Below are 25,723 nucleotides of genomic sequence, written 5' to 3' on the forward strand. Positions count from 1 at the left end.
ACTCAGAAATATCTTTGCCTTGGGAAAAAAATAATATCCCTCAGAAAAATTCTTGTCTTTCTCCATTCACAGACATCATCTCTTTAATATTGCCTTACATTTGTCTTAACACAATTTATTGGATAAACGGCAAAAAAAGACTATTAGTTGTTTCCACTGGAGGCTGTGAATGATAGACGCGTGTTTTACTCCTGTACAGTAATCGGGCATGTTTGTGATTAAATACTCCCTGATTCAAAAGCATCTCACCTGCTCTCGATATGACAGCAATAAAAACAGAGCTATGATGTGCTGTGTTTCTGGCACAGCTTCAGCTCTTCCACAAGAACTTAGATCGTGACCGTATATTCCAGTTAGCTGGGGCCTCAGGCTCTAAAAGCTCAATGTGAGTAATGAAGAGAAAGCAATCTGATTAGCTGGTGGAGCTGACTAAAAGGCACCTTCGTTACAAAGGAGGTTAAAAAAGGAATAAAACTATACAAAATGGATTAAAGATAGTATAATAATAATAGTATCAAACAGCATAACAAAGAAGAATGTCTGCATTCGACAGAAATCAATATTTAATAGATGGCACAGTGATGTCCATGGCTTTATATTTTTCTGTTTTAATGATCTTTACCACAGCTTGAGGTCCTTTGTCTTGTCCCCTTCTACTGACATCAGCTGGAAGAAACAGAGATTAAAACAAGGGTAATTTCCCCATGGTCATTGCCTGGCATTATTTCTGCTTTGCTCAGCCACGAACTGAAGTTTAAAGGATGAAGTGCTGTCACTCAAACTGATTTTTCCCTCCACCCTTTCTTACCAGGGTTAACCACTCAGCCAGTCACCAAGGAAACGCGTGGCTCCTGTGCCCATCGTACTGCCACCCTACAGCCTCATATTGGGAACGTCACCATAATCTTATTAGGAGGTTGAATTTGCCATTGAAGCTTGAATTCCCACAACAGGAGGGGAGTGGACTAATGCAATTAAGCAAATCAGTGTTTTGAGCCATTGCATGATACGTGTCTAATACCACGAGCAAAGACCAGGTAGTTTTCTTCCTCTGGGGGAAAAAAAAAAAACAAAACAAACAAATAATCAACAAAAAAACAATACCCCAGTCCTCTCCCCATGTTCTGTTCAGAGAAATATTTTAGTCCTCTCTCAGCTGTAAAGGTCTTTACAAATGAGAAGATAACTTCACTTCGCCAAAAACCTGAACTTCTTCCCCCTCTTTTTTCCAATACTCCCATCCCAGTGGTTCTGATTATTTTTCTCTGTGTAATATTTATGCATCTAAAGGTAAAGTAGATAAAAACAGAACTTCAAGGACTTGAAATAATAACTAAATTCTGCTCATCCAGTAGCCTGGTGTCGTTGTTTTGTTTTGGTCCTTTCTCATGGTATGTGACAGTGGTTACCAGATCAGAACAAAACTGTTGGTTTCAAAGCTGTTTTGATGTGAAGTGTTGCTTAAGTGCTGTGAATAACTATTTTAAAATACGCCCGATTTTCTGGAGGTAATTCCAGCATATTCAGTAATTCGCTAGAAATGCAGATTATTAAACACGCAAGGCAGAGCTTTTCTGCCTTTTGTTGCGGGGTTTGGAGGCTAATCCAGTTCCCTCCTCCCTCCCTCACCCTGCCAAGTAAACAAAGCAGCAAGAGCGAACCGTAGCGAGAATCAGGAACCATAAGTCTTTGAATAATATCCTGGCACGTGAGTTTCAGAGGCGGCGTATTTCTCTGGGAGCCCGGGGGAGGGAGGGAGCAGTGGTACCCTCCTGCTGATAATGCTGCTGTTTCTGTCACAGCGTTTCTTCCCCTTGAGGAGGTGGAAGATGGAACAACACGGAGGGGATCTGGGAGCCTCTTGTGTTTATTGATTACCAGGGAGGTTACGCCACTGGCTGCCGGCTGTATTCAACTTCAAATGAGAAAGGCAGGAATAACAAGTGTATTTTAGTAGATGTTATTGTGCTACCGCTTGTCTTCTGCCGAATAAATCCCAGCCTGCCACCGGGCACTGCAGTCAGAAGGAGTGAGAACACGGATTATTACTAAATAAGGGCATTGGTTTATACACCCCGCTTTATATAATACATGGTCCCTATCCTAAGCTGCTTACAAAACAGAGATACATTATGTAGGCAGTATACATAGTCCCAAAGGACAGCGTAATCTTAGCATTTTTGCCTGAAAATGCAAGTTACTTCAAGACTGAGTCAGTACTGAGAATATCCATCACAAATTTGAAAATAGAATAGAGTACAGATAATTCTGTGGTGATTTGAAAAGCGTCACGAAGCTAAGTATTTCAGTGGTCACAGACTCCCGAAATGTCAGAGCTGGGCTGGTCCTGAAGAGAAATGGGAGTCTGCCGGAACGGAAAATGCAGGACTGAGGCTCACGAACACAATGAGCTCTGCACTGGGATGGCAATAGCCATACAGTTTGGATTAAAGTATTTTAGTATTTATGGTATCAGATTAGATAAGGACAACAACAACAACAAAAAGAATTGATGTTTTAAAAAATCTGTTTCGGACCAGGGGATGAAATTATTTTCCCGTGTAAGTTCTTACATAACATCGCTATAAAGTAGTCGTGTTTTGCCTATTTCGTTTTTCCCTTTTATCATGTTTGGATTTAAATGTAGCTTTAATCCTGCATATCCTGCTTTGAAAAGCGTAGATCTGTAATGTATTGTATAGTATTCTTTAAAAGGCTTTGCTCTGTAGTGTGTGGTAGCCTTGAGTTAACAGTACAGATTTCAGTTCTTAACCTTATGCTTGACAGTTTTGCTTGGATAATATTCTTCATTTAATACAATGTACAATTTCAAATATGCACACTAACTGAGACACCCCCCCCCCAAAAAAAAATCAATAAAAAGTATACCATTATGTAATACCACTTATTAGATAAAACATGCAGTAGCAACACAGATTTATGGGCAAATTCCCCAAGGTACCAAAGATTACAAAATAAAGCACACCATCTAGTAATGCTGAGTTTACAGCTTGTGTTTCCCTATGAAGTTTTCCCAACAACTTATCTTTTCCTATGACTTTTTTTCCATGTTCAGAAGAACATTACCAAGCAATTGAGACACAGCCTGCGAAGCTGGCCTCTAGCTTTAGAGCTGATCTCTGAAGTTGCAGGGCTGTTACAGCGACACCAACATTATATGAAGTGAAAGTAGCAGAGCCTGAGACTGAGCCTTCGCAGTTGTAGCTCGGAAGTAGAGAAGCGAGTAGCTGCTTTATCTCTGATCACACAGTGACCACTGAGCCTGCCCATAGTTTGCACAAGCAGAGTGATTAGCCAGAACAGCATGTAATAACTTAGCAGACCTGTAACCTAGTTTCTCCCGGTGGATCCCATGCGTGATACAAGAACGGAAACGTATGCCATCATTCCTAGTCTTTAACTAATTTTGCATCAAGCTAATCAGTACGTATTCTTGAAAATTCTTGAAGGGCAATGTCATGGTTTAACCCCATCTGGCAACTAGGACCACACAGCTGTTGCTCACTTCTCCTCTTCATCAGTGGGATGGGGAGAAGAATCAGAAAAATAAGGAAAAATTATGGGTTGAGATAAAGACAGTTTAATAAGCAAAGCAAAAGGCACACATGTAAGCAAAGCAAAATGAGGAATTCATTCGCAGCTTCCCATGGGCAGGCAGGTGTTCAGCCATCTCCAGGAAAGCAGGGCTCCATCACACATAACGGTGACTTGGGAAGACAAAATTACATAACTCTGAGTGTCCCCCCCTTCCTTCTTCTTCCCCCAGATTTATATACTGAGCATGACATCATATGGTATGGAATATCCCTTTGGTCAGTTGGGGTCAGCTGTCCCGGCTGTGTCTCCTCCCAGCTTTTTGTGCGCTCCCAGCCTACTCGCTGGTGGGGCAGTGTGAGGAGCAGAAAAGGCCTTGACTGCTTAGCAACAACAAAAAACATGAGTGTATTATCAACATTATTCTCTTCCTACATCCAAAACATAGCACTATACTGCTGCTAGTAAGAAAGTTAACTATCCCAGACGAAACCAGGACAGGCAAGCACCATAAATGTGGCATTTTTAACACAAAAGCCATATTTAAGCCATATTTTGAATTCACCATGAAATGCAACTTTATCTGGGGGGCTGTGACTGCTGTCCCCGTGGTGGATGGATGTTACTTGCTCTCAAGGAGGTAAGGTAGGAGAGCACTGCCAAGCACCCGTGACCAGGTTTTCCTGGTCACCTTGTTTATCCCACACTGGGGTAATAGTTATCTTTTCCCCCGTCCTTTCCTGTTCTCTTTTTGATGGTGTATTTCATGGCCCTGTGATTTTCTGTCACAAAAAGGTTTCAACAGGTAGTTTACACAGCTCACCTCTACTACAGATCAGGCATAAAAGTATACCAAAATGCAGCTTCGCAGCTGCATCTCTGCGTTGACCCACTGCCAGACTTAAACATAATGGCTTCAAGCCCTGCAGGCCTACGGCATCTTTCTTCCTCCTACTCATATTTTATGCTTGGAAAGAAGCAGGAAGCGTGGGTAAACCCACGAAGATGGGAGGATAAGACCTTAAAAATTAGACTGCAGGCAAAAAAGATTTGAAGAGAGGAGTCATGTGTCCCAAAGGGCAAAGGTGATTTTGATACTCTGCATGAGCAGGAGTTAGACGACAAGAGAAAGCAGGAGAGGGAGGTCAACAAAGACACAGGCATGCTTCAGGGAAAGAGTAGTACAGGAAGAGAAACTTAATGCCAAAAGTGAACCTGCCTTTTTATATTCCGGGTTTCTTCCATGCAATCATATCAGCGCAATAGGCGTTTGCCTAGACTACAGGATCCATTCATACCTTTTTTCATCTCTTCGGGAGATGTTAAAATAGTACATGGCTTTTCCTTCTGAGATGGTGAACTCTTTTTTCGAATGGAAAAAGGATGGTCTGCAGAATCCAAAATTAAAGCAACTAAAGAGAGCTTTGAAGTTACAAATGATGATAAGCTTAAGAATAATTAGTGACAAATGCTGATTTAATAAATGGTAAAGGTCTTTCTTGTGCTTCAGCAGAGAATGGAAGTGTTGTAAAAATCACTGCACATGTCTGGAGTGTGGCAATGCAGGTTCTTAGTACACAAGTCCAAAAGGCAGGAGGACGCAAGCTGTTGTGTGGCATGCAGAGGCACTGCTGGATCCGGATCCATTACTGTTGACGGACAGCAAGAAGGATGAGCCAAGTGTGTATTCTTCTTCATTCAAGTGGTGGCTGTCCTACCGTAATGCTTTACATTATAGTTCACTGTTTAGTGCTGAGGGGGAGTGCCCCAGTTTTAATATGAACACTTTGCCTGAATAAATCCCACATGCCTGTTTTTTGGGAAAAACAGCATTGATTCATGTAGAAAAGGTGACTAACAGCAAAGCAGAATGGGGGCGGGAGGAGGAAACGATAAAAATAATGGACCCTTAGTGTTCCTTTTGCAGGAAAGGCTCTGTTTATGATGCAAACAATAAAAAATTAATGCATCCATGACAGCGGATTAAACATGAGAGGTGGCACAGACATAAACTCACTGTCGTTAAAATTAAACTGCACTGCCATGCCCCTCATGAGCCGCCGCGTTAGGCCAGCACTCCTTGGGGCAAAGCTGCTTACCCTCAGCGGGGGGTGAGTGGCTCCTGCACCAGTGAACACAGACAGCAGAGGAACACCCTTGTGCGACAACGGCCCGTGAAGTGTGGGGTGGATTTTTTGGGGGGAGGCACTGTCATCAGCCATTGTGCATGGCTATGGTGCCTCACAGGGCCTCCACCAGCCTCTTCCTCCTCCCTGCCCTCCATTGCCCGGTTCCACTTGGAAAGGGCACGTGAGGGATGGGAAGAGAGGGAGGTGCAAGGCATTTTCAGGCTTCGCTGGGGTAGTTTTCCAAATATACTGTAACGGGAAGTATGTCCTAGACCTAGAGGTATTTTATTAATTGTCGGAAGGTAATTTGATCTGTAAGCTTGCTTCTCTTTTTCTCCCTGTCCAGGTTCTTTCCCCTTTTCCCCCAAATTCTCCACTTTGCTGTGTGATGGTATGTTTACAGAAATCTAGCTGGCTAATATGACTTACAATCCAATGCTGTTTATCTGTAACGTGTGCCAAAACAGGCTCAGTACAGGTCTTTATAAAATGATGAAAGGTCAGTCAAGTTCTCGTCTCTGAGCTGTTCCTAGCACACACAGTTACGATGCCCGTTTCCTGGGGTTTTAGGTGCTGCGGACCAACATAGTTTCTTGCTTTTAACCCACAGAGTAGTTCCTTTTCAAAGCAAACTAAAGTTATGTTCTTAACTATTGAAATCTTTCTTGACCATCCTAATGAAATGACAACACTAAAGAGGTTCCTGTGATAGTGGGACAATCATTTTGGGTCCTACAAACTCTCTGAGCTTTTCTATGGGCTTTCTATGGTTTTCCTTCAAAAAAACCACTTTTACTAGGATCAGTTCTCCTCTATTCTGTATTTATTCCTTATTCCAATATATTGTAATTTTTCTAAACGTCGTTTTATAGTTTTTGGCTTAGTTTTTCTTATTGCTGCTAAGCTCTGATTCAGAGTATATGTTTTAGCTTATATTTTTAAAATCCTGTAGAGTTCCCTTTCATACAAAACAGGATAAGAAAGGGTGATCCATGTTCTGTGTCTTACCATTACAATTTCTACTCTATCATACATTACTCTTTCACTTCCCTTAATTTAGCTAATTCTAAACTTTTAGAAATCTCTCATTGTCATATTTAATTAATGCATAAATGGAGGATGCTCTGGGGTTAAAAGGACAGAAATTAGTTTGGATTGCTGTTTTCAGATACCACTAACCTGGAACTGGGAGTCAGGGCATGTGTTTTGAAGTCCTCCCTAATGAAATGTCCAGAACTCACCATGAACAATTTATGAATTGAGAATTATTCATAACAATTACTTTGGAAATAACTGAAACAAATAATGAAGTTTGGAAAACCGTAAATGGATCTTTAGCATTTTGCAAGTGCACAAAAGCTAAATATGCTGAATACGTTTTAGAAATAATTATTCACTCATCTCTAGTCCCCAGTCTTGAGTGGGTCTAAATTTAGTTTACTACAAAATTGTCTATTACCTAATTTCATTAAGGTTTTCCTAGAGTCTGTCGCATTCTTGAGCCACCAGAATGAAATTTTGCTATCAGCAAATTTTGTGAATGAAGACATTCACTTCCTCTTCTAAATTGCAAATAAATAGATTGAAAATGACAATTGTATTGTGATATTCCTTGACAAAATCAACAATTAACATCTTTCCATTTTTGCCAGTTATCTCTACGTACTTCCCACTTTGCATTAAGTTTTCAGCTCATTGCAAGATGAATTGTCAACAACCTCCAAAGACAGATTTTATCGAAAACCTTCAGAAAATTTGAAATAAGTGGCAGCTGCTATTTGTTGTGTATTTCATAACCTCTTGGTAGAAGAACGTTAGCTGTTCTATGAAAGTATCAACAGTTTCATTTTATTATTTTTAATTAATGTCTACGCTACACCCAATGCTGAGTCATCTTCTGCGCTTTCCCAGAGCAGTAGCTGGCTTGTGATTTCACCTCCGTGCCCATATCCCCTCTTGGTAGGGGAGATCTTCCTCCTCTGTTTTTTTCTCTGGGATTAATCCAGTCTTGTCCAAGCAGTCACAAGCTGTGCCACCATAGTCAATGGAGTTAGATCCATTTCTCCATGGACAGGAGCAGCAGAGCCAGGGCTCCAGCTCACAGCCCAGCCTGCGCTCCCGGATCATCCCTACCGCCCAAAACGGTGGTTGTGAACAAGCCACTTGGCTCTTCGGTCCCTCCTTGGGGAGGGGTGAGACAAAACCTTGGGACAGAGAGCCAAGCCCATGGCAGCGTGGGTGGGAGAAAGGGTGGAAAACTGAACCTGGGACCTGTCTCCTCCCAGCTCAGGGCAGAGGGGCTGGGGCTGGGGCGAGCACCTCTGCCAGCAGCATCGCCTGCACCCCGCTGTGAAGGGGGCTGGTTCTCACGCCTGCCTCAGCACTAGCACTCCCAAAGCACCCACTGCCATGGCATCCCTCGGGCAAGCACCTGTTCTTACTGAGGATTAGGATAAATTAATTTAGGAAGTTGCAGCATGGGCATAATACAGCAGCGGGAACTTGTCATCACTCTCAGACCAAGATATCCAAGAAACTGAGGTTTCGTTTTATTTTGTCTTTAATGTAAAAAGGTCTTCATATGAATATTGGACTAATTGTGCACAGGGAAGGCATTAAAATACATTTAACATTTTAAGGCCGGTTAGTGCTAGCACCACCCTGTCACCTCAATTTTAAATGGAGAATATTAGAGCTCTAATTCCATTGCCACGCAAAAAGTTGAACAAAAAGATATTTCTGCCTTCAGAGGCTGGAGAACAGACTCCAAACAGTCTTCCAAGATAAGATAACTAGAAAAGTCTTCTTCCTCCCTGTTCTTCTTCTTCCCCTGTTTTTCCTGCTCTGGCAGGGCACTTCAGTATAGTTCTGAGCTCGACCCTACAAACTGAGATGCAGTAAATCAATTAGTTATCAGGTTGTATCTAATTCTTTATAAAATGTGGGCATTTCCCAAATGACATAAAGAACTGCTTCAAACTAGCCTCAAAAGAGAAGAGCCCCGAAGAAGTGTTATTATGGTTTGAGAAAACCCGTAACAATTTACTGTCGTTTAGACAATTATTCTATCACCCGACGACCCCTCCCCACCTGGAAAGGGGAGTCGAGGAAAGCAAGGAAACACAAGGGTTGAAATATACATAGATTTAATAGGATAAGACTAAATAATTACAATAGTACTAAAGAACCAGTATTAATCCTGATACTAATATAAGATATACAAGGATTATGCTCAGCCCATTCCACCAGCAGAAGCCGTGCACTCCCAGCCGTGGGCAGCAAATGTCGGACACTGCGAGCGCAACGGCTTCGGGAAGGAGGGAAGGGCTCAGGGGTCCGGCACAGGGGCAAGGAATTCTCTGGACCGCCGCCATCAAGGGAGAGAGAAACTCCTCAGCAAACTTTCTAACTGATAGTGAATGTGACGTTCACGGTATGAAACAATCCTGTTGTCCAGCCTGGGTCAAATGCCCAGGCCTCGCTCCTCCTCGTGCCTGCACCTGGCAAGGCTTGGAAACTCTGAGACCTTGAATCCTACATGACCTAGCTGGCTATAAAGTAAATATTTTCACAGATTCAGACACTAGAGTCTTCCAAAAGTGGAGTTTTCCCCAGCATTAAAAAAGAAACTAGTCCTGTGTCACTTAGCCCAGGATAGTTGTAAATATATAACTGGTCTCTAATTTCTGAGCCTTTTTTGGAATTCTACTAATTGAGTGCTAAGGACACTTCTTGGATATGCTACAGGCGTCTGCTGATCTGAAAATATTTTTTAGTGAACAGTAATTCCTTGTTTTAGGGAAAGACTTCATTGTTGAATCATTTGTTACAGGTGCAGGGAAACAACGCTGTCGGTTCTGCTACTGATCAGAAACAAACTGTAACAGACTATGAGACAAGTTAAGAAAGCAAGCAAAGCTTATTCTTCGACTTCTGAATTGCTAACAGTATTTGTTTAAATTCACAAATTAAAGTCAATGACTTATTTACTGAAAGAGTGTGGAACCTTGAACATACCACTAATACTATTTTTTGGTGACTTATATTGTGCTTAGATTGTAATTATATTGTGCCTCTACTGTCCCCTGCAATCAATGGTCCATCTTCCAAGCATCCCTCGGATGTATGGACAACAATCTTACTTGCTTACACTTCTCTTTATGTCAGTATAACGCATTCCTGCTCATTGGCTTCTCCTTCTTCCAGGCCTTTATTTTTTGGTACTTAAACACTGGTGGGCGAGAATTTGCATGTTCCTCAAAAATCATCAATTTCTCAACTGATTGTGGAGCCTTGCCAGAAGAGTCTAAACTGCAGGAGGTAACTGTGGGCTTGCCTCAAAGGTGCTGCGTAATCGAGAGCTTGACTTTCACATGGTGATGCAGTGACATGCCCCAAATTTGGATGGGAGAGTCGGAGAGGAAACCGTGTGAAAGCACAAGCTGGGAAGCAGACTTCAGTAATCAGCTTGCCTGAGCCCTAACAGAACAGCAGATGCACTGAGGACAAAGCGAGTCCTAAACCATCACAGTCAGAGTATTTGTAAGAAGCAATTGTTTGGGATTTTTCAGAGGCAGAAAAAAAGAAACAACTAGGGAGCAGCTGTCTCAAAACCCAGACTTAAATCAAAAACAGCTACAGCTTTGAAGGGAACTGGCACTAAAAGCAGAGGTCCTAAAGGTTTAGTATCAATTGGAGGTAGATTAATTGAAATTACTGAAAAGAGACACAATAAAGACTACAGCATGTCTGCCCACAGCATCTTAGGAGGAACTGAAGTGGGAATGAAAAAAAATTTGAGATTTAGTTTCTGCTGGGAACGGCCTCCTTAATCACGGTCAGAAAAGAAATAGTTGAAGAGGTGCTAGGAGCAGAGGGAAATAATACAGTGGGAATGAAGCACTGTGGAAAAATACTGACTCTTTAATTGCTAAATTTGGCACAGATGTATCTAGGAAGTTAATCCTACTGAATGTTTGCTATATTGGGGTATTGGTTAGTTATCAGAGGTATGTGTGTGTGTGTGTGCAGAATATGATATTTTCTGCAGCCTTCTTCAGCCAACTGTACCATTAGAAATGGATAATTTATAATATTCTAAGACTGATGTTTTGCTCAGTGTAAGGTGACACTTCCCTTACAGAATATCCAAACTAATAACACTGCCAACCAGCAGTCATATTATTGGTCTTCCTCCTCAGCTTTCAAAATATGTTTCATAATTCTGTGAAATATTTCTGGTGTTGAGGTAATATCAAACTATATCTTACAAACAGTGTATCCCATCATACATATCAGTTTCAACCACCAGAACCTGTGAAAAGCATCTGTCTTCAGTAAGTAACAAGCACACGACCCATCTGTCTTTTTCCTCATTGAATGGCTGATAAATTAATGCTGCTTTTTGGTGCCAGCTCCCTACTGTCTGTGAAGGAAGACCCAAAACGTACTGTTCCTCTTTTGGTACCTCTGACTAGGGCCAGCCTTTGATTCCCAATGATTTGTGACTTGTTTGGTCTCTTGCTTTTGAATGTCACCAAACATTCAGAGGTTCAAAACAAGTAAATGTATTATGGCTTTGAAAGTCTTGATTGAGTACAGTTACACACCCCCCCCCAAACCCCCAAATAATCCTAAAACAAACAGTAGTGGTCTACTGGGTTGAGCTGCACCTGCAGCATGTAAAGGTTAACCAGGAACAGAAGAAGCTGTAGCAATTCTACTTGAAAAGAACGACTCGTTGAAATGCAATAAATGATCCCTGGAAAGTTAAGGAGCTGGAAAATGAGCAGTACACAATGCTATGTTACAGACAATACCAGATCCTAGATACTTGTGTGTACGGTGGTGAGTGGGTGATAAATTTTAAAGTGTGCATGTAGGTGTTTATTGAGGTTGCAGGTGGTTTGTGAGAAGGAAAAGTACAAATTCATTAATATTAGAAACTGCATGTTTGACTTGTTTAGTTCTGAAATAGGCAATAACTTTAACAGCACAGTATGTGCTCCTTGGTGTTTGAAGTTCACAGATGTCCCTTGGTTTGATAGCACGGTATATTAATTCTGGAGGTTTTTTTTCCCATTGGACATTATAGTTGGCTGTAGTATGCAGAAATGGAACAGTGGGTAACACTGTTCAGGTTCAGGCCTCAGCATGAACTTTTGTGACTCTAAAGCTGACACCAGACCAGAAAAACCCTGCCCTGTAATGCTGGACATGTAGGACTTCACGTTCTGGCTCTTTGGCATTTCCTTGGACATTGAAAGAAGAACCGTGCACACTTGGGAATGCCCGCCCATAACAGGGTTGCAGATTTCAGCCCAGGCAGTGGTGACTAACCCAGAGCTGGAGGAACAGGGAGAGGGGGCGGAGGGCTTCACCCATGGGAAGAACCAGCTGCTTGCACAGGGAGGCCCAAGCTCTCTCCCCAGCAAGAAGGGTGCAAGAGCCATATATGCTTGCCAACCATGATCCCAGGAGGTTTCACACACACACACAAAGGCTTGGCACCAGCAGGAACGACTGATAGAAGTCAGCGAGCCCCACCAGCCCCTTGGCATTTGAGGATTTGGTCTTTAATCCCTGCAGCCTGGGAAAAGCTTTGAAGCCCAACATCCCACGTGCTGCCTCGCCACATGGCCACCAGGCCCCCTGCGAGAGGTGGGGTGCTGCTGTTTTCTCAACAGAGCTGCTTGCTGCTATGTTTTGCTGGGACCCCAACACCTACCAGAGGGTGGTGTTACCATTAGTGGTGACCCTATGATGCTCAGGGGATCCATCACTGGCTCCGACTGAGCTGGCATGGACATACACGAAGGAAAAGCTCTGGTCGCCCATGGAGGATAGGGAGGCTCTACAGAGAGACTTGCATAGATTGGACCGATGGGCCAATGCTAACAGTATGAGCTTCAACAAGGCCAAGTGTCGGGTCCTGCACTTGGGCCACAACAACCCCATGCATCGCTACAGGCTTGGGGAAGTGTGGCTGGAGAGCTGCCTGGCAGAAAAGGACCTGGGGGTTCTAATTGACAAGCGGCTGAACATGAGCCAGCAGTGTGCCCAGGGGGCCAAAAAAGCCAATGGCATCCTGGCTTGTATTAGAAATAGTGTAACCAGCAGAAGGAGGGAGGTGATTGTCCCCCTGTACTCAGCACTGGTGAGGCCACACCTTGAGTATTGTGTCCAGTTCTGGGCACCTCAATACAAGAGAGATATCGAGGTGCTGGAGCGAGTGCAGAGGAGGGCAACGAAGCTGGTGAAGGGCCTGGAGAATAAATCTTATGAGGAGCGATTGAAGGAGCTGGGACTGTTTAGTTTGAGGAAGAGGAGGCTGAGGGGAGACCTCATCACTCTCTACAACTACTTGAAAGGACATTGTAGAGAGGTTGGTGCTGGTCTCTTCTCACAGGTAATTAGCCATAGAACAAGAGGGAATGGCTTCAAGCTGCAGCAGGGTAGGTTTAGGCTGGACATTAGGAAAAAATTCTTCACAGAAAGAGTGGTTAGACACTGGAACAGGCTGCCCAGGGAGGTGGTGTAGTCACCATCCCTGTATGTGTTTAAGACTCATTTAGATGTGGTGTTAAGGGACATGGTGTAAGGGAGAACTTTGTAGAGTGGAGATGATGGTTGGACTTGATGATCCCAAGGGTCTTTTCTAACCTAAATGATTCTATGATTCTATGATTCTATGGAGCTTTATGGCCAAAATTAAGATGGCCAACAGAGCTAGGAGTCTGTGGGGCTGGGTGATGGGCTTTGGGGCACCACACGTTTGGATGAAGATGTCTGAAGTCTCCCTGAGCCCTTCTTCTAGTACTGAGGTCTTTTAGGACTAGGAGATAGTTCATGCAATTATTTCTATTCCCTGATTGAATTATGGCAATCGGTAATATTGCTAGTGTAGGAGAGAGGCTCTGGTAAAGAACTGAGACCTTTAATAGTGGAGTTTTGTACAAATAAGGAGCAAGACATCACAATGTAGACGTAACTCCTGGGACACAGAATAAAGCTTTAAAAAAGGTCTCCAGGGCTTTGAAGCCCCCAAGGAAAGGCATCAGTTAAAGGAAGAGATTGAAAAAAAATAGGATTTGTGAACTTGAAAATGTCACACATTTTTCTGCTGAAGCTATGCCTCGTTGCTGTTGTTAACGTGTTACTGTAGCACCTGCTGGCCCTGATTAGGATTCCTCTGGGATGGTATAATCACAAAGCACAATGTGGCCACAAAGAAATTACAACTCATGATCTGCTACATATAAAGGGGGAATAATGATAGACTCGACCAGATATATGCTGTTTTATCCATACGTGTGGCCTGTACGGATGCCTTTGTGTCTTCATCTATTATTTTGTTTTAGCTCCGTAAACATCAGTGCTCCCTTGTAACTCCAAGGCCAGCCATTGTAAGTTGGCTGCTCTTATGGTGTCATTGAAGTAGATTTCAAATAGGGATTTGAAATAGGAGAAAATAACAGCTTAGGCTTAGGCTACTGTAAGCTGGGCCGGCTGAGGGACAAATTTACATTTAGATTGAGCCTCTTCACATCTTCCCTAAGTAATTGTAAACTCTCTCGTGCCTCAGCCCTAGAAAAGAATTTAGGCAGCCCTGCACTGCCAAAAACTGTGCCTTATGCTTTGTAAGATGTGCGACAGCTAATCTAAGCAGTCAGACTTAGCATCGACTTTTCATAATTATTTGTGCAAATACAACTCAGTTATCAAATGTCTGCATTAATCAGACAAAGGATATCGACATTGCCAAAATAAATTTGTTGTAAAAGTGTTATGTCTGATTATTTGTATTATTCAACCAACACCCAGACGTCCTATTATGTTAAGAGCTACACAAGCATATAAGAACCATTCCACCACCAGGGAGTGTATGACTAATTTACGATAAGAGAAAACAATTGGACATTACAAGCAAATAAAACGAAAGGGAGAGGAGAATTAGGGTAAGAGTGATAGTCTGTGCCTGCATGTTCCTATGAGAACCACTAGCGAGTTTTAAGTAAAGGAAAAAATGGTTTGATATAAATAAATAAGAAATATGATATCAGTAATCCTTACTGGGCATTTGCCTAGCCCAATGGAGATTTCTGTGGTATGCACTTAGCTTTCATATTAGGGTCTTATTCTCATTCACGCCATGCTTATTTACACCACTTTTGTAGGGATCCCCAAATGGCATCTCACAGACAGCAGAGGACAGAGGAACACGGCCAAAATACTACAGCTGGCCTCATACCACACAAATCTGCCATCTGCACCCAGCCCAGCACGTGCCCAGCGAGGGTTAAGGAGACTGCATTTCTTTGTTATTAAACGCTTTATACTGCCAGCACAATGTAAAGGGATCTTAGTGTGACTGAGCATTCGTCTCAGCCAAATGTGTTTTGCTGCTGCATGTTTTCAGTTCCGCAGCTATTTTCCTTGAGCATCAATCTAAATAAATCACTTTATTAAGATGCCTATTTGAAGCGGGGCTGCCTCTGAACGCAAGGGGTAACGAACCTTAATGTATGTTTCAATGAGAGGAAGAAGCACAGAATACAAGGATGCAAGCTTACAGAGGTATCTGCTCTTCCAGTCGCCTTTCTGATCTAAGGTCAGTCACCCTGCCACGTCGTGGGCCTTTAATTATTCTGAGGCTCTATTTATCGAGGGTATCTCCTCAGAAGTAGGCTGAGCTTCATTTCTTTTTGCCTTCAGGAGCTTGTGGTGAGTGATGCACAGCAATATAAAAAGATATCTTAAAAATAAATCATTTAGCAGTTGAAACAAAGCATGTAGTGGGAAAAAAAACCCACCATAAAATAGAAAAAAAATATATTTATTCATATATTTGCAATGTAAAATTGCAATCTAAAAAACAAGGTAACCACAGGAAACCGGACTCTCTGTCAGGCACTCAAGTGTCTCAGATTAATTCTCCCAGACAATTCCCAGCCTTTTGTGAATGTGCTCCTTTTTTCACCTCCCTAATTCCTTTCCCCTCCAGTGCAAAGAAGCCTGGCACTGTCTCTCAGCTATTGTTTGTAGAAAAGTGGCTTATCTTGAGACATACTTTTTCCTTTCATTTTCCTTTTGAATTGAACTGTTCTGTTCGTGGGGCAAAGTCAAAACAGGGTACTCATAAATTATTACAGAGCAGTTCCCCTTTCATCACAGGAATAGAACACCCTGCAAATCTAATAAGCAAAGCTGGAATTCCCGTCTATTCTTGAAAGTTATAACCAAAACCAAGTGAGAGTGGCAATACAGTAGAGCAAAACAACCTTTCTGGTATCTCTCATCTAGGGCAACATCCATAATATGTAGTATTTCCATAATAATTACTATTTCTCAGGATGGAATACAGCAATTGTATTGTTGTATACAATATATATTGTTGTATATGTTGTATACAAATGTTATATATGTTGTATACAAAAAAATTGCCATCTCTTTCACTCTCAAGCATTCTTGAAAGGGAGGATTGCTTGAATTGACCAGCACTGTATTGCCAAAAACAAAACCCCAATTAAGAGCACAGCAGCTTGGTAGGAAACACTGATAATGTGCAATGGCCTGACAAATGATCTGTCAATAAAAAGGACCATGAGTTTATATTTCATGAGTCGTTCTCCTAGATCAAACTCTACCTGAGCCACTTCATATTGCTTATATAGACTTCTTATGTCACCCAATCAAGTAAATTACTAATGTTGCACATGGAGGGAGGATGAGGGGGCTTACACCTGCAAGCGGGCTTGCTCTGTTTTCCTTTCCTCAGAGTATTTTGTAGAAATTTTAAAGGACTTGGACCGACGAGGTCTTCCTGATAGCTCTACTGGATGTACAGACAGACAGCAATAAGTGCAATCTTTGCCACAAAAGGTACATTGCCGTGTGACCTGAAAGGTACATCTGGATGCGGGAACCGAGCCAGCCGGCAGCGATGCCAACGGGGGGAAACCGTGATCAGTAACAGAAGCTGAATTTGCCAAAAGATTAAAAAAAACACCCACCCAACAACAGCAACAAATGGCCCGGTGGGTGCCCTGGAGCGGGGCTTTCATCTCCTGCCCACTCGCGGAAGGACCGCACCGCCCCGCCCTGCCGGGGAGGTCTGTCTGTCCCACCGGCCGGGGACGGGGAGGTCTGTCCCGCCGGACGAGGACGGGGAGGGACCCCGGTCGCCGCCTCCGCCGCCGGCCCCTAGCCCCGGCTTTCTCCGGGCTGCTGGAGGCGCCCCACGCCCGGCCCCGCCGGCAGCCCGCCCATCACCGCGCTCTCCCGGCTGCCGCTGCCCACGCCGGCTGCCCGGGGCGGTGCCGAAGAGCTGCTCCCAGTTCCTGGAGACCTGTAAACACAGCTCTGATTTGAATATTATTATTTTTTTCACCTCTGCAGCCTTTGCAAAATAAGGACTACCTGTTGCATACTCATGCGGCAGCATCGGTGCTGCTATTCAGCAGGATAAATCAGTTTTCCCCTCGTTTACCGAGACAAGGCTTAGTCCCGGGATGCCAGGGCGGTCCCAGCTCTTCCCCAGGCAGGCCGGCCCGGGCCCCCGGCTCAGGTACTCCACGTCGCCTGGCACCGGACCTGGAGCGGGACTGCCAGAGCCAGCTGCCTGGTCTTACCTTGGCCACCCTGACTGCTGCTGTGGTGGTGCCCGGTGGCTTTCGGGGTAATACCTTGCACCCAGATAAGGGGAGCGGGGGACCCGGAGCGCCCCAAGGTGCTGCTCCCCCACTCCTTCCCCCCCCCTCCCCCCCGACTCCCTGCACTGCCCTTTCCCGGGGCGCGCTGCAGTCGCTTCCGTTTAGATGTGGATGACTTGAGCCTCCCAAGGACTTCATGAGCTAAGCACCGCCATTCACCACCTCCGTCTGAGCAGAGAAGGGAGCCACCGCGGCTAGTCCAAGGTCCCGCTGTGTCCAAGCGGAGGAGTCAGAACCATCCCGGCTGCTGCTGCTCTGCTCTACCCATTAGGCTGCGCCGCTTTCCCACGCTTGAGCCTCTCCTCCCTGTCATTTACTCTCCGGGTGCTTTGCAAATGCAAGGGCTGTAATTTCATAGCCCCGTGCTCCAAAAGGATAGGTCCGTGCCTTTTGTAGTTTAGCCATAGCCAGGAACTTGCCGATTCCCTCGAATACTGAGTCCTGCCTCTGGGTGAACCTGTGTCTGCCCTGAGCAAAGAGATAATGCGGTGGCTGTTGTGTTGTTGCTGCCAATCTCTGGAGAGAGGGTTTTCATGAAGTCTGAACCCAAAAAAAAAATAAAAAATACAAGGGCAGCGCTATACAGCTCATGGCCGGGAAATTAAAATTTCTCCCCAAATGAGGCTTTCTGATAGGAAGCGGCTGGCAGAGGCGCCCCTATAATAATAAAGCCTGCGAGGAAAGTAGTTTGCAGGGAGAGCAGCCTGGCTGGCTGACAGAGGGGGCGGATCCTGCGCACAGGCGGGCAGCGCCGCGCCGAGCGGCCCCGGCAGCAGCGGGGCTATTTCAGGAGCCGGGCGGAGGCGGCGGCCGGAGCTGGAGCTGGAGCCGGGGGCAGCGGGGAGCCATGGGGTTAGCGGCGCCGGTGGGCTGAGCGGGGGTTTGCGAGCGGAGGCGAAGGCAGCCGGGAAACACGCCTTTGCCTCGGATTGAAGGGAAAAGGAGGTTTTTGGGGGGGCTGCATCACAACTTGAGCTGCATCAAGCTGAGACAGGCAGAGAGGGGAGCGGGAGGGGAAGGAGAGGGAGGAGGAGGAGGAGACGGCTGCCACCGGGGGATTTGGGCTCGTTTTATTGAAACAAATCAGTGCTCGAGAGAGAGCGGCGAGGAGGAGGAGGAGAAGAAGGAGGAGGAGGTGGGGGGGGGCAGGAAGAGGGGGATCGAGAAAGAAAAGTGTGAGGGCTGTGACTGGGAGAAACAGAAGTGATGAGAGAGCGAGCGAGGAGGCTGGAGGAGGCTGCCCGTCCTGCTGCCGCGCCCCGCGGGGACCCTCGCTCCTGCCGCCGCCGGGCGCCGCCGCGGCCACCGCTGCCGCCCCGCCGCCCCCGGCCCGCGTTATGGAGGCGATGAACGGCCCCGGCCCCGGCCCGGGGCCCGGCGACGCGCTGCGGCCGCCGCCGCCGCCTTCTCCGGGCCACCACCACCCGCACGCCGAAAAGAAGAGGCTGCACCGCGCCCCGTCGCCCGCCAGACCCTTCCTCAAGGACCTCCACGCCCGCGCCGCCGCCGCCGCCAAGCCGCCGCCCGCTCCCCCCAAGTCGCCCGGCCTCCCCGGCCGGTCGCCCCCGTCGCCGCACCCCGGCTCCCACCCGCCGGCCGCGGGGCTGCTGGCGGCGCCGGGCCGCCTCTCCCGCCGCCCCGCCGCCCCGGGGGGCAAGGCCGCCGCCGCCCCCCTCAGCGCCGCCGGCAGGGCGGCCGTCAAGGCCGCCCCTTGCGTCAAGCGAGGGGCCCGCGGTCCGGAGCCGGGCCCCGGCGGCCGGGGTGGGGGGCGGCAGCAGCCCGGCGGCGAGGCGGCCCCGCCACCCGGCAAGGGCAGGAAGGGGAAGCGGGGCGCCGCGGCGGGCAGCGGCCATGCGGCGGCGGCGCTGGCCCGCGTCGGCCACACGGACAGCAGCTCCGACCTCTCCGACTGCCCCTCCGAGCCCCTCTCAGACGAGCAGCGCCTGGCCCCGGCGGCCAGCAGCGACGCCGAGTCCGGCACCGGCTCCAGCGACCGGGAGCCGCCGGCCGCCCACACCGCCGCCGAGCAGAGCCGCACCGGCACCGGGCGCGGAGCCCCGCCGCCCCCCGGCCCCCGCGGGGATCCGCTGCCCGCGCCCCCGGGCGGGGGGAGAGCCCCGAGCCGCGGGGAGCCGGCGGCGGCGGCGGCCCCGGAGGAGCTGCAGCGGGAGGTGGAGGAGCTGCGCTCGGAGAACGAGTACCTCAAGGTGAGCATCGCCCGCGGAGCCCGGCCTCGGCGGGTCCCCGGCTCGGGGAAGGGAAGGGGAGGGGAGGGGGAGGCGGCGGGGGAGGCGCAGCCCTCTCCTGCCCGGGACTGCGGGGTGGGCGCTGGGGGCGGCCAGTGGATTCGCGCGGTCTGAAGTCACCTCCCGTGGGACACCCTCCCTTCAACCCCCCCGCCCCCTCGCCGGACCAAATGCTCAGTTTCACCCGTGGGAGAGAAATAGGGGCAGGGAGAGCCCGCCGGGAGCCTCGGCGCTCCCCGGCAAAGCGGGGCCGTGGCACGGCTTAAGGGCAGATGAGGGATTTAAACGTGTGATCCCGGCTCCCCGCAAAAGCCCGATTTGCGGAGGCTGGATGAACGTTAAGTCCGGTGCAACATGTACCGTGGCAACGTTACGTTGGGTTGGCGTGGTGGTGGCTCAGCAGACCCCCACTCTTCCCTAAAGCACCGCAAACGCTCTCCTGGTTGGCAAGACCTTGCTTTCCAGGAACTGTTTTCCTCAGTCTCACCCGTTAAGAAAAGCCAAAGGAACCGGTTCCCTCATTTGACGCGGAAAGGATGACAGCATCGTGTTGCCTGTTTATTGCGTTACTTTATCACTGGAAAGCGAAGCCGCTCGTTGTGAAGTACTAATAGAATAACAAGAGCAGCAATAAAAAGTGTCATCGCATCCTTGTATAGGCAGAAAAGTACATCTATGTGCGTTCATCCTCGGAGAAACAGAAAAGCTAAATTCAGGCGTGCTCTGAGCTGGGTTGACCTGCGGGAACCTTTAGTTGGACTTGCACTTACAATCTGATCTTTTGGCACAGCAAGGAGGCTCCATCCATAAAGATCTATAAATAAGATAAACTGAGATAATCATGTAACCACAGCTACTGTACCATGTGAGAATAATCTGTGTTCCCTGATTTTGAAAACACCCTGTTGTCAAGCAAAATGACTGTGAAAATCCATGGGAGTTTTACTCAGATAAGGACCGGAGTTGGGTATAACCTTGGGATAGAAGGGTGGTAAAGATATAGACTGGGCTTGTTAAGGGGTTTTGGCTAAGGGACAAGAAACGATGTTCAGCATAGCAAAAGGTTAACAGCAGGGGTGCTGCAAGGTTCTTTGCTGGGTCTGGTGCTGCTTAATGAACTGGAAAAAGGAACGAGCAATGATACAGCAAAATTTTCAGATGACATTAAGTTTTTTTTTTTTTAATCTTAAGTCAAGCCCAGCAAAGACCAGACAGAACTTAATCGTAGACTTAACCCCTGAGGAATGAATGAAAAATAAAGGCAGAGGATGGGAAATGGATCTCAATATCGAAAATTTGAAGCACTTGGAGAGAAGAAGGTCTGAGTATGCACTTTTCTGGGTTTTAAATGTGTTGTGTTAACTCAGGAGCATCATGAGAGAAGGAGCAATGAAAATTTCTGCTCAATGTGAAACTGCAGACAAAAATTATGCTAGATTTCAGTGGAAACTGAACAGAGAATAACAAAGAAAATATTAAAAGGTTTTATAGATCTGTAGCTGTTACACAGATCAGCGGGTGTACCTGAAATACTGTGGTCATCTAGAAAAGGATAATACAGAACTAGACCAATAAAAATTATTGGCGCATAGCAAAGCTTTTATAGCACTCCTTGGATGGAAAACTCTGGAGTATGTTAGAGAAAAGTAATAGTCTATAAAATGATGAGCAGCACAGAGAACCTCTATCAGAAGCTTCTGTTTTACTTGACAGCCCAGAAACAAGAGGAGATGTAATCAGAATTGGTAATAGGAATTGCTTTAGGAGTAGGTACTGGCACTGCCATTAGAAGTTATGGAGGCCAAAAGCCCAGGAGCATCTCTTTGCATTACAGGATTTGCACAATTATGGTACTTAAACTTTAACCCATTATGAAGAGTGTGCGAGGCCTCTTCTTTCATATTGAAAGTCATTTTTAACTATGGGAAACTGAAAAAAAGGGTTTGTCTGAATTGTCTGTGACCGACCACCATTAGGGTGTTCCACCTGGGGGACTTCATGATCACACAAGGTGATTGACATTGGGATGTCCTAGGTAAAGAACTTTATGCTACAGAATTTCAAACTCATCACCTTGTGCAACAGTGTCCTTCACTTTGATGTCTTCATCATCTGCGACAACTGTCTCGCAATCCTTCTTTGATTTGGACTATATCTTTTTCAGGCTACAAGCATTTGTGAGGTCAGTAGGGTAATACAGACTGGTTTCTTGGGGGTCTGTGTCTCAGTTGACCTCCAATGGGCACGTCCTGGGGCCTGGAAAGCCACAAGCTCACCCTGTCACCCCTTCTGAGGGGAATGAGTACATGGTCTGTCTGCTCTCCTTGGCCACCCGGGTGCATGAAGTCTTAGCCGTTCTGCTCCTCTCTCAAAATAGTTGGAAACGTCCTAGTGGTGCAAAAGTTATCAGGAAAATTCCCAAACTTAATTTTCCTTTCCTAGGGAAACTATAAAAACCTTCTGCAAATTAAAACCACAGCATTGCCTGAGTTGTTCACTTGTGGGTCTGTTCCTCATGTTTTTTACAATGCAGTTCTCTTGGTTGGTATTGGAGCAAGCTGTGTTTCTCCTTTAGCTGGAGGGAGTAAAGGGATAACAGGGAAGCTGTCAGCTGTAAATAGACAAATGATTAGCTAAATCCCAGAAAAAAACCTGTTAATTTCTTGAGCGTGGCCATATGCTGAATTTTGTAGTTCTCGCTCCTCCTTATCCCTCCCTGCAGCTGGAGTGCAACAGTAAGTGCGCATAATTTTAAAGCTTGTTTCAGGGAAATATATCTTTCACATAGGAAGGTCTTTCACATATCTTTCCTGTGTCTGGAACATAGGTTGTAGAACATAGCACTAAGTCTATGTATATGTGTGTATATATATATATACACGCTAAAGATTACTGGAGATTAAAGGGCTTCTAGGAAAAAAACCAAACATGATCGTTTGTTTTTATTTCTACTCAAGAAGTCCTAGAAAGTCTCCCAGAATGCTCCATGGAAGCCTTTCCAGACCAAACTGTTGGTGCTGCAAAGGTCTCATACTTCATGAGCTGTGAGCCAGATCTCAACACGGTATCAAGTTACCACCTTATGTATTTCCAGGGACTGTGTTTTTACCCTGGATGAGACTTTGGCTCCAGCAGTGGCCAACTCTCTAAAGTTAAGCCTGCAGGTGAAGTGTCTGAGGAGAAGTGTTTACATTGGGAAGTCTTTCTTCTACGACCTCTGTGAAATTTCATTGTTGATTTCAATATCATGTATTTCTTGCGTACCCTTATTTCAGCTACCTCTGGGGGAAGACTGTAATACTACAGCAGCATTTAAAAGGTATCACTTATTTGTTGATGGGTAGGAGAGAAATTATGTCATGGTGGCTGACTCTGTGGAACCAGGAGGTCATTGGTCAGTGGTAGTGAAAGGTAAAGTTTTAATTATTGCTAGCCACTCCTTTTAGTAATAGCAAAATAGTGCCCACACAAGTGGTTGTTTTTCAGGCTTACTTTAAAGTGTCCAGCACGTGGAGAAGTGTCATGCACCATGCAAGTCCTTGGGAAACTTTGAAAGAAGCTCTTTGTGGTGTAAAGCCCTCTAAAGCATGAGGGATCCTAAGGAAGAGGGCACAAATTTTAGCAATTAAAATTGTTCTTGCTTTGTCTTGGCCAAAGTTTAATTCAGACTGTTGTAATTAAACATGCTAGCAGAAACAGCAGTGGTATGTTAGTTGTGACACATGCTCCTTTTCTCTTTACGTCCTTCATGGCCACGATGTAAAAGCAGCCTCCTACATGAGGCATAACACTTCGTACAGCCCTTAAAATGAAACTGGTGCTTGCTCTGCTTTGCTTTACGGGGCCATCTCCCAGTGCATGTGTTGGTGTAAGTTTAGCATGCCAGAAATGCTGCTACAGTGTGGATTTGCACAAAAATATCTTCTAAACTACCTTGGATTTATTAGATAATCGTCTTGTTTGTTTTGCTTTGTCTTTATTCTTTCTATATTAATTTTTATCTGAGACGTGTGCTGGATATAAATTAAGGGGCCACCCCAGGCCCCTTGTTCCACTCTGGTGCATCTAAAGGATGTTCATTTTGTTTAAAATCACAGTGTGTGTCATATGAGGTTACATCGTATTTCTCAGCTCCCTTGAAACTGTAGATCTTTGAGTCCGTAGGCTTGAGACGAACTCAGGAGGAGTAATACCACCATTTCTTTTTTTAACCTGCAGGAGTTGTGTATGTCAAAGGCGTTTGCAGAGCAAAAATGATGCAGTTACCGGGGTTAGCAAAACAAAGCTTGTCCCCCATCTCTGCTTGACATGCTGCTTTTGCCGCTTGGTGACTGGTGGTCCCCAAGAGAATGGAGGTGATAACCCTGCCTGGGGCACAAAACCTGCGTGGCTGGGCCTGGCCAGAGGGACGGTCAGCTGTCGGAGGGAGATGTCACTTCGGGGAAGAGGAGCGAGGCCATGTGCCTTGTTAGCCCCAGCTGTTTCCCCATCAACCCCTGCCCTGCCTGGAGGGGATTAGTTGCGTGATGCACTGGGCAATAGCTTCCCGTGGTGGCTGTCAATAGATGATATCAATGTTGCACCAGCCAGATGACTGCTCAAATGGCTTCGCCCACCCAGTTGAGAGGTTGTGTTGAAACAACACTGGGGCTAATGCTTGAATGAAGCAGAAAAGCTGCCAGATGCTGCTCTCGCTCTTGGATCCTGCAAACTTAAACCATCCCTGAAGCCAACGGGTGCTCGCGGTCCTCCGATTTTTCAGTTCTCATCTTGTTTTGTGCACAACCTTCAGACAACGTCGGATCGGTGCACGACTTGTAGTTTGGTTTGAGAGCTAAGCAATAATATCAAGGGCCCAGGGACTTTAGGTTCATTAAAATATTTTGCAACAGGAAAAAATAATGGTTGTTGCTTTCTTCCCAATCAAAGCCTTTTAGAGCATATACAGCCTACTGCAGTTATCACTGCTGTAAAGTGATATGGGGGATGTGTTTATTCCTTAGCAGCAGCATCTCCTACATACAGACAGTTTGAGAGATTTAAAATTTGAAAACAGAGGTTACATAAAATCACAGTTCATGATTCTTCAATTTATCAAGGACTTTCTAGAAGTTCTGGATTCTCCAGCGCAGTAGCAACCTCCCACTGTAATTTCCGCCCCTCCTCCCTTCCTCACTCTCCCCTCATTTGATTTAATGTGTATTAAATAACCTATTTAAAAAGTAGTATTGGCATACTGTATAAAGATTACTTTCAGCTAAATTAATAAATACTTAGGTTTTTACATAGACAATTGAATTTCATCTGTCACTTGCATTTGCTTAAATACTGTACAGTTTGTTGGTCTTGTATCTTTTTGTTTTTCTAGTTTGCAGATGTTTCCAAGTTAGTATACAACCTCTGGACACTGTTGAGTTCTATTTCACTGGAGCCTTATGACTTTCAATTTGCTAATATATGTAACTGTAAATGCACAGTAATGAATTCAGTATCCATATGGCTTTTATGCTATTTTCTGCATGTGATTTGTCGCTAATAGTTATTTAAAAAAAAAAAAATCTTTTTTTTTTTTTGACTCGTGGTTGGGTTACAGTTTTTAGTCTCCATTTGCACTCTGAGTTAAGAGCTTTTTCTATTTTAGCCAGTAATTCAGCTCAGTGAGGGTAGATCAGCTGGCTGACCTAGATGCAGCTCGTGCTGATGCCCCTACCTCTGTCTTTATATGCAGTTTAAGGGTCTTACTTTGGATTGTATTTAGTCTGGCCCTTTGAACGAAACCTCCCCATTGTACATGTGTTTTACAGTTGTCCAGAGGACTCAAGAGTAATGGAGCACATTTGGTGCGCCCTTGGAGCGTAAGTCTCTGTTTATTTTACTTCAGAAGAAAGCCGGTTCTGTTGTGCTCTGCGGGCTGAACGAGGGCGCAGTTGGTGGGGATGACTGGAAAATTTACTTTCAAACCTCATTACGGATCTCAACCAGACTGGCCGGGTAGACACAGCCCGTCAGTTGCGCAAGTATTCCTGGTTGCTTCAGTGGGAATGAGTCAGGAGTGTGGGTTTCTTAGTGTAATAGCTGCATG

General features: G+C 45.8%; 1 protein-coding gene across 10 annotated transcripts in view; it reads left to right on the forward strand.

Moving 5' to 3' along the window:
• Window positions 1-19,143: 19,143 nt before the first annotated feature.
• The window catches only part of MTCL1 (microtubule crosslinking factor 1), a 110,800-nt gene continuing 104,220 nt past the window's right edge, over window positions 19,144-25,723 (forward strand). For 5 of the 10 annotated variants that reach the window (XM_054191721.1, XM_054191727.1, XM_054191728.1 and 2 more), the window contains exon 1: window positions 19,144-19,602. The gene's annotated coding sequence lies outside the window, so the exon portion shown is untranslated. The remainder of the gene's footprint in view (window positions 19,603-25,723) is intronic. The other 5 variants (XM_054191723.1, XM_054191725.1, XM_054191722.1 and 2 more) reach the window with 1 other exon arrangement.

Source organism: Rissa tridactyla, chromosome 2 (genome assembly GCF_028500815.1).
Source record: "Rissa tridactyla isolate bRisTri1 chromosome 2, bRisTri1.patW.cur.20221130, whole genome shotgun sequence".
NCBI lineage: Eukaryota > Metazoa > Chordata > Aves > Charadriiformes > Laridae > Rissa > Rissa tridactyla.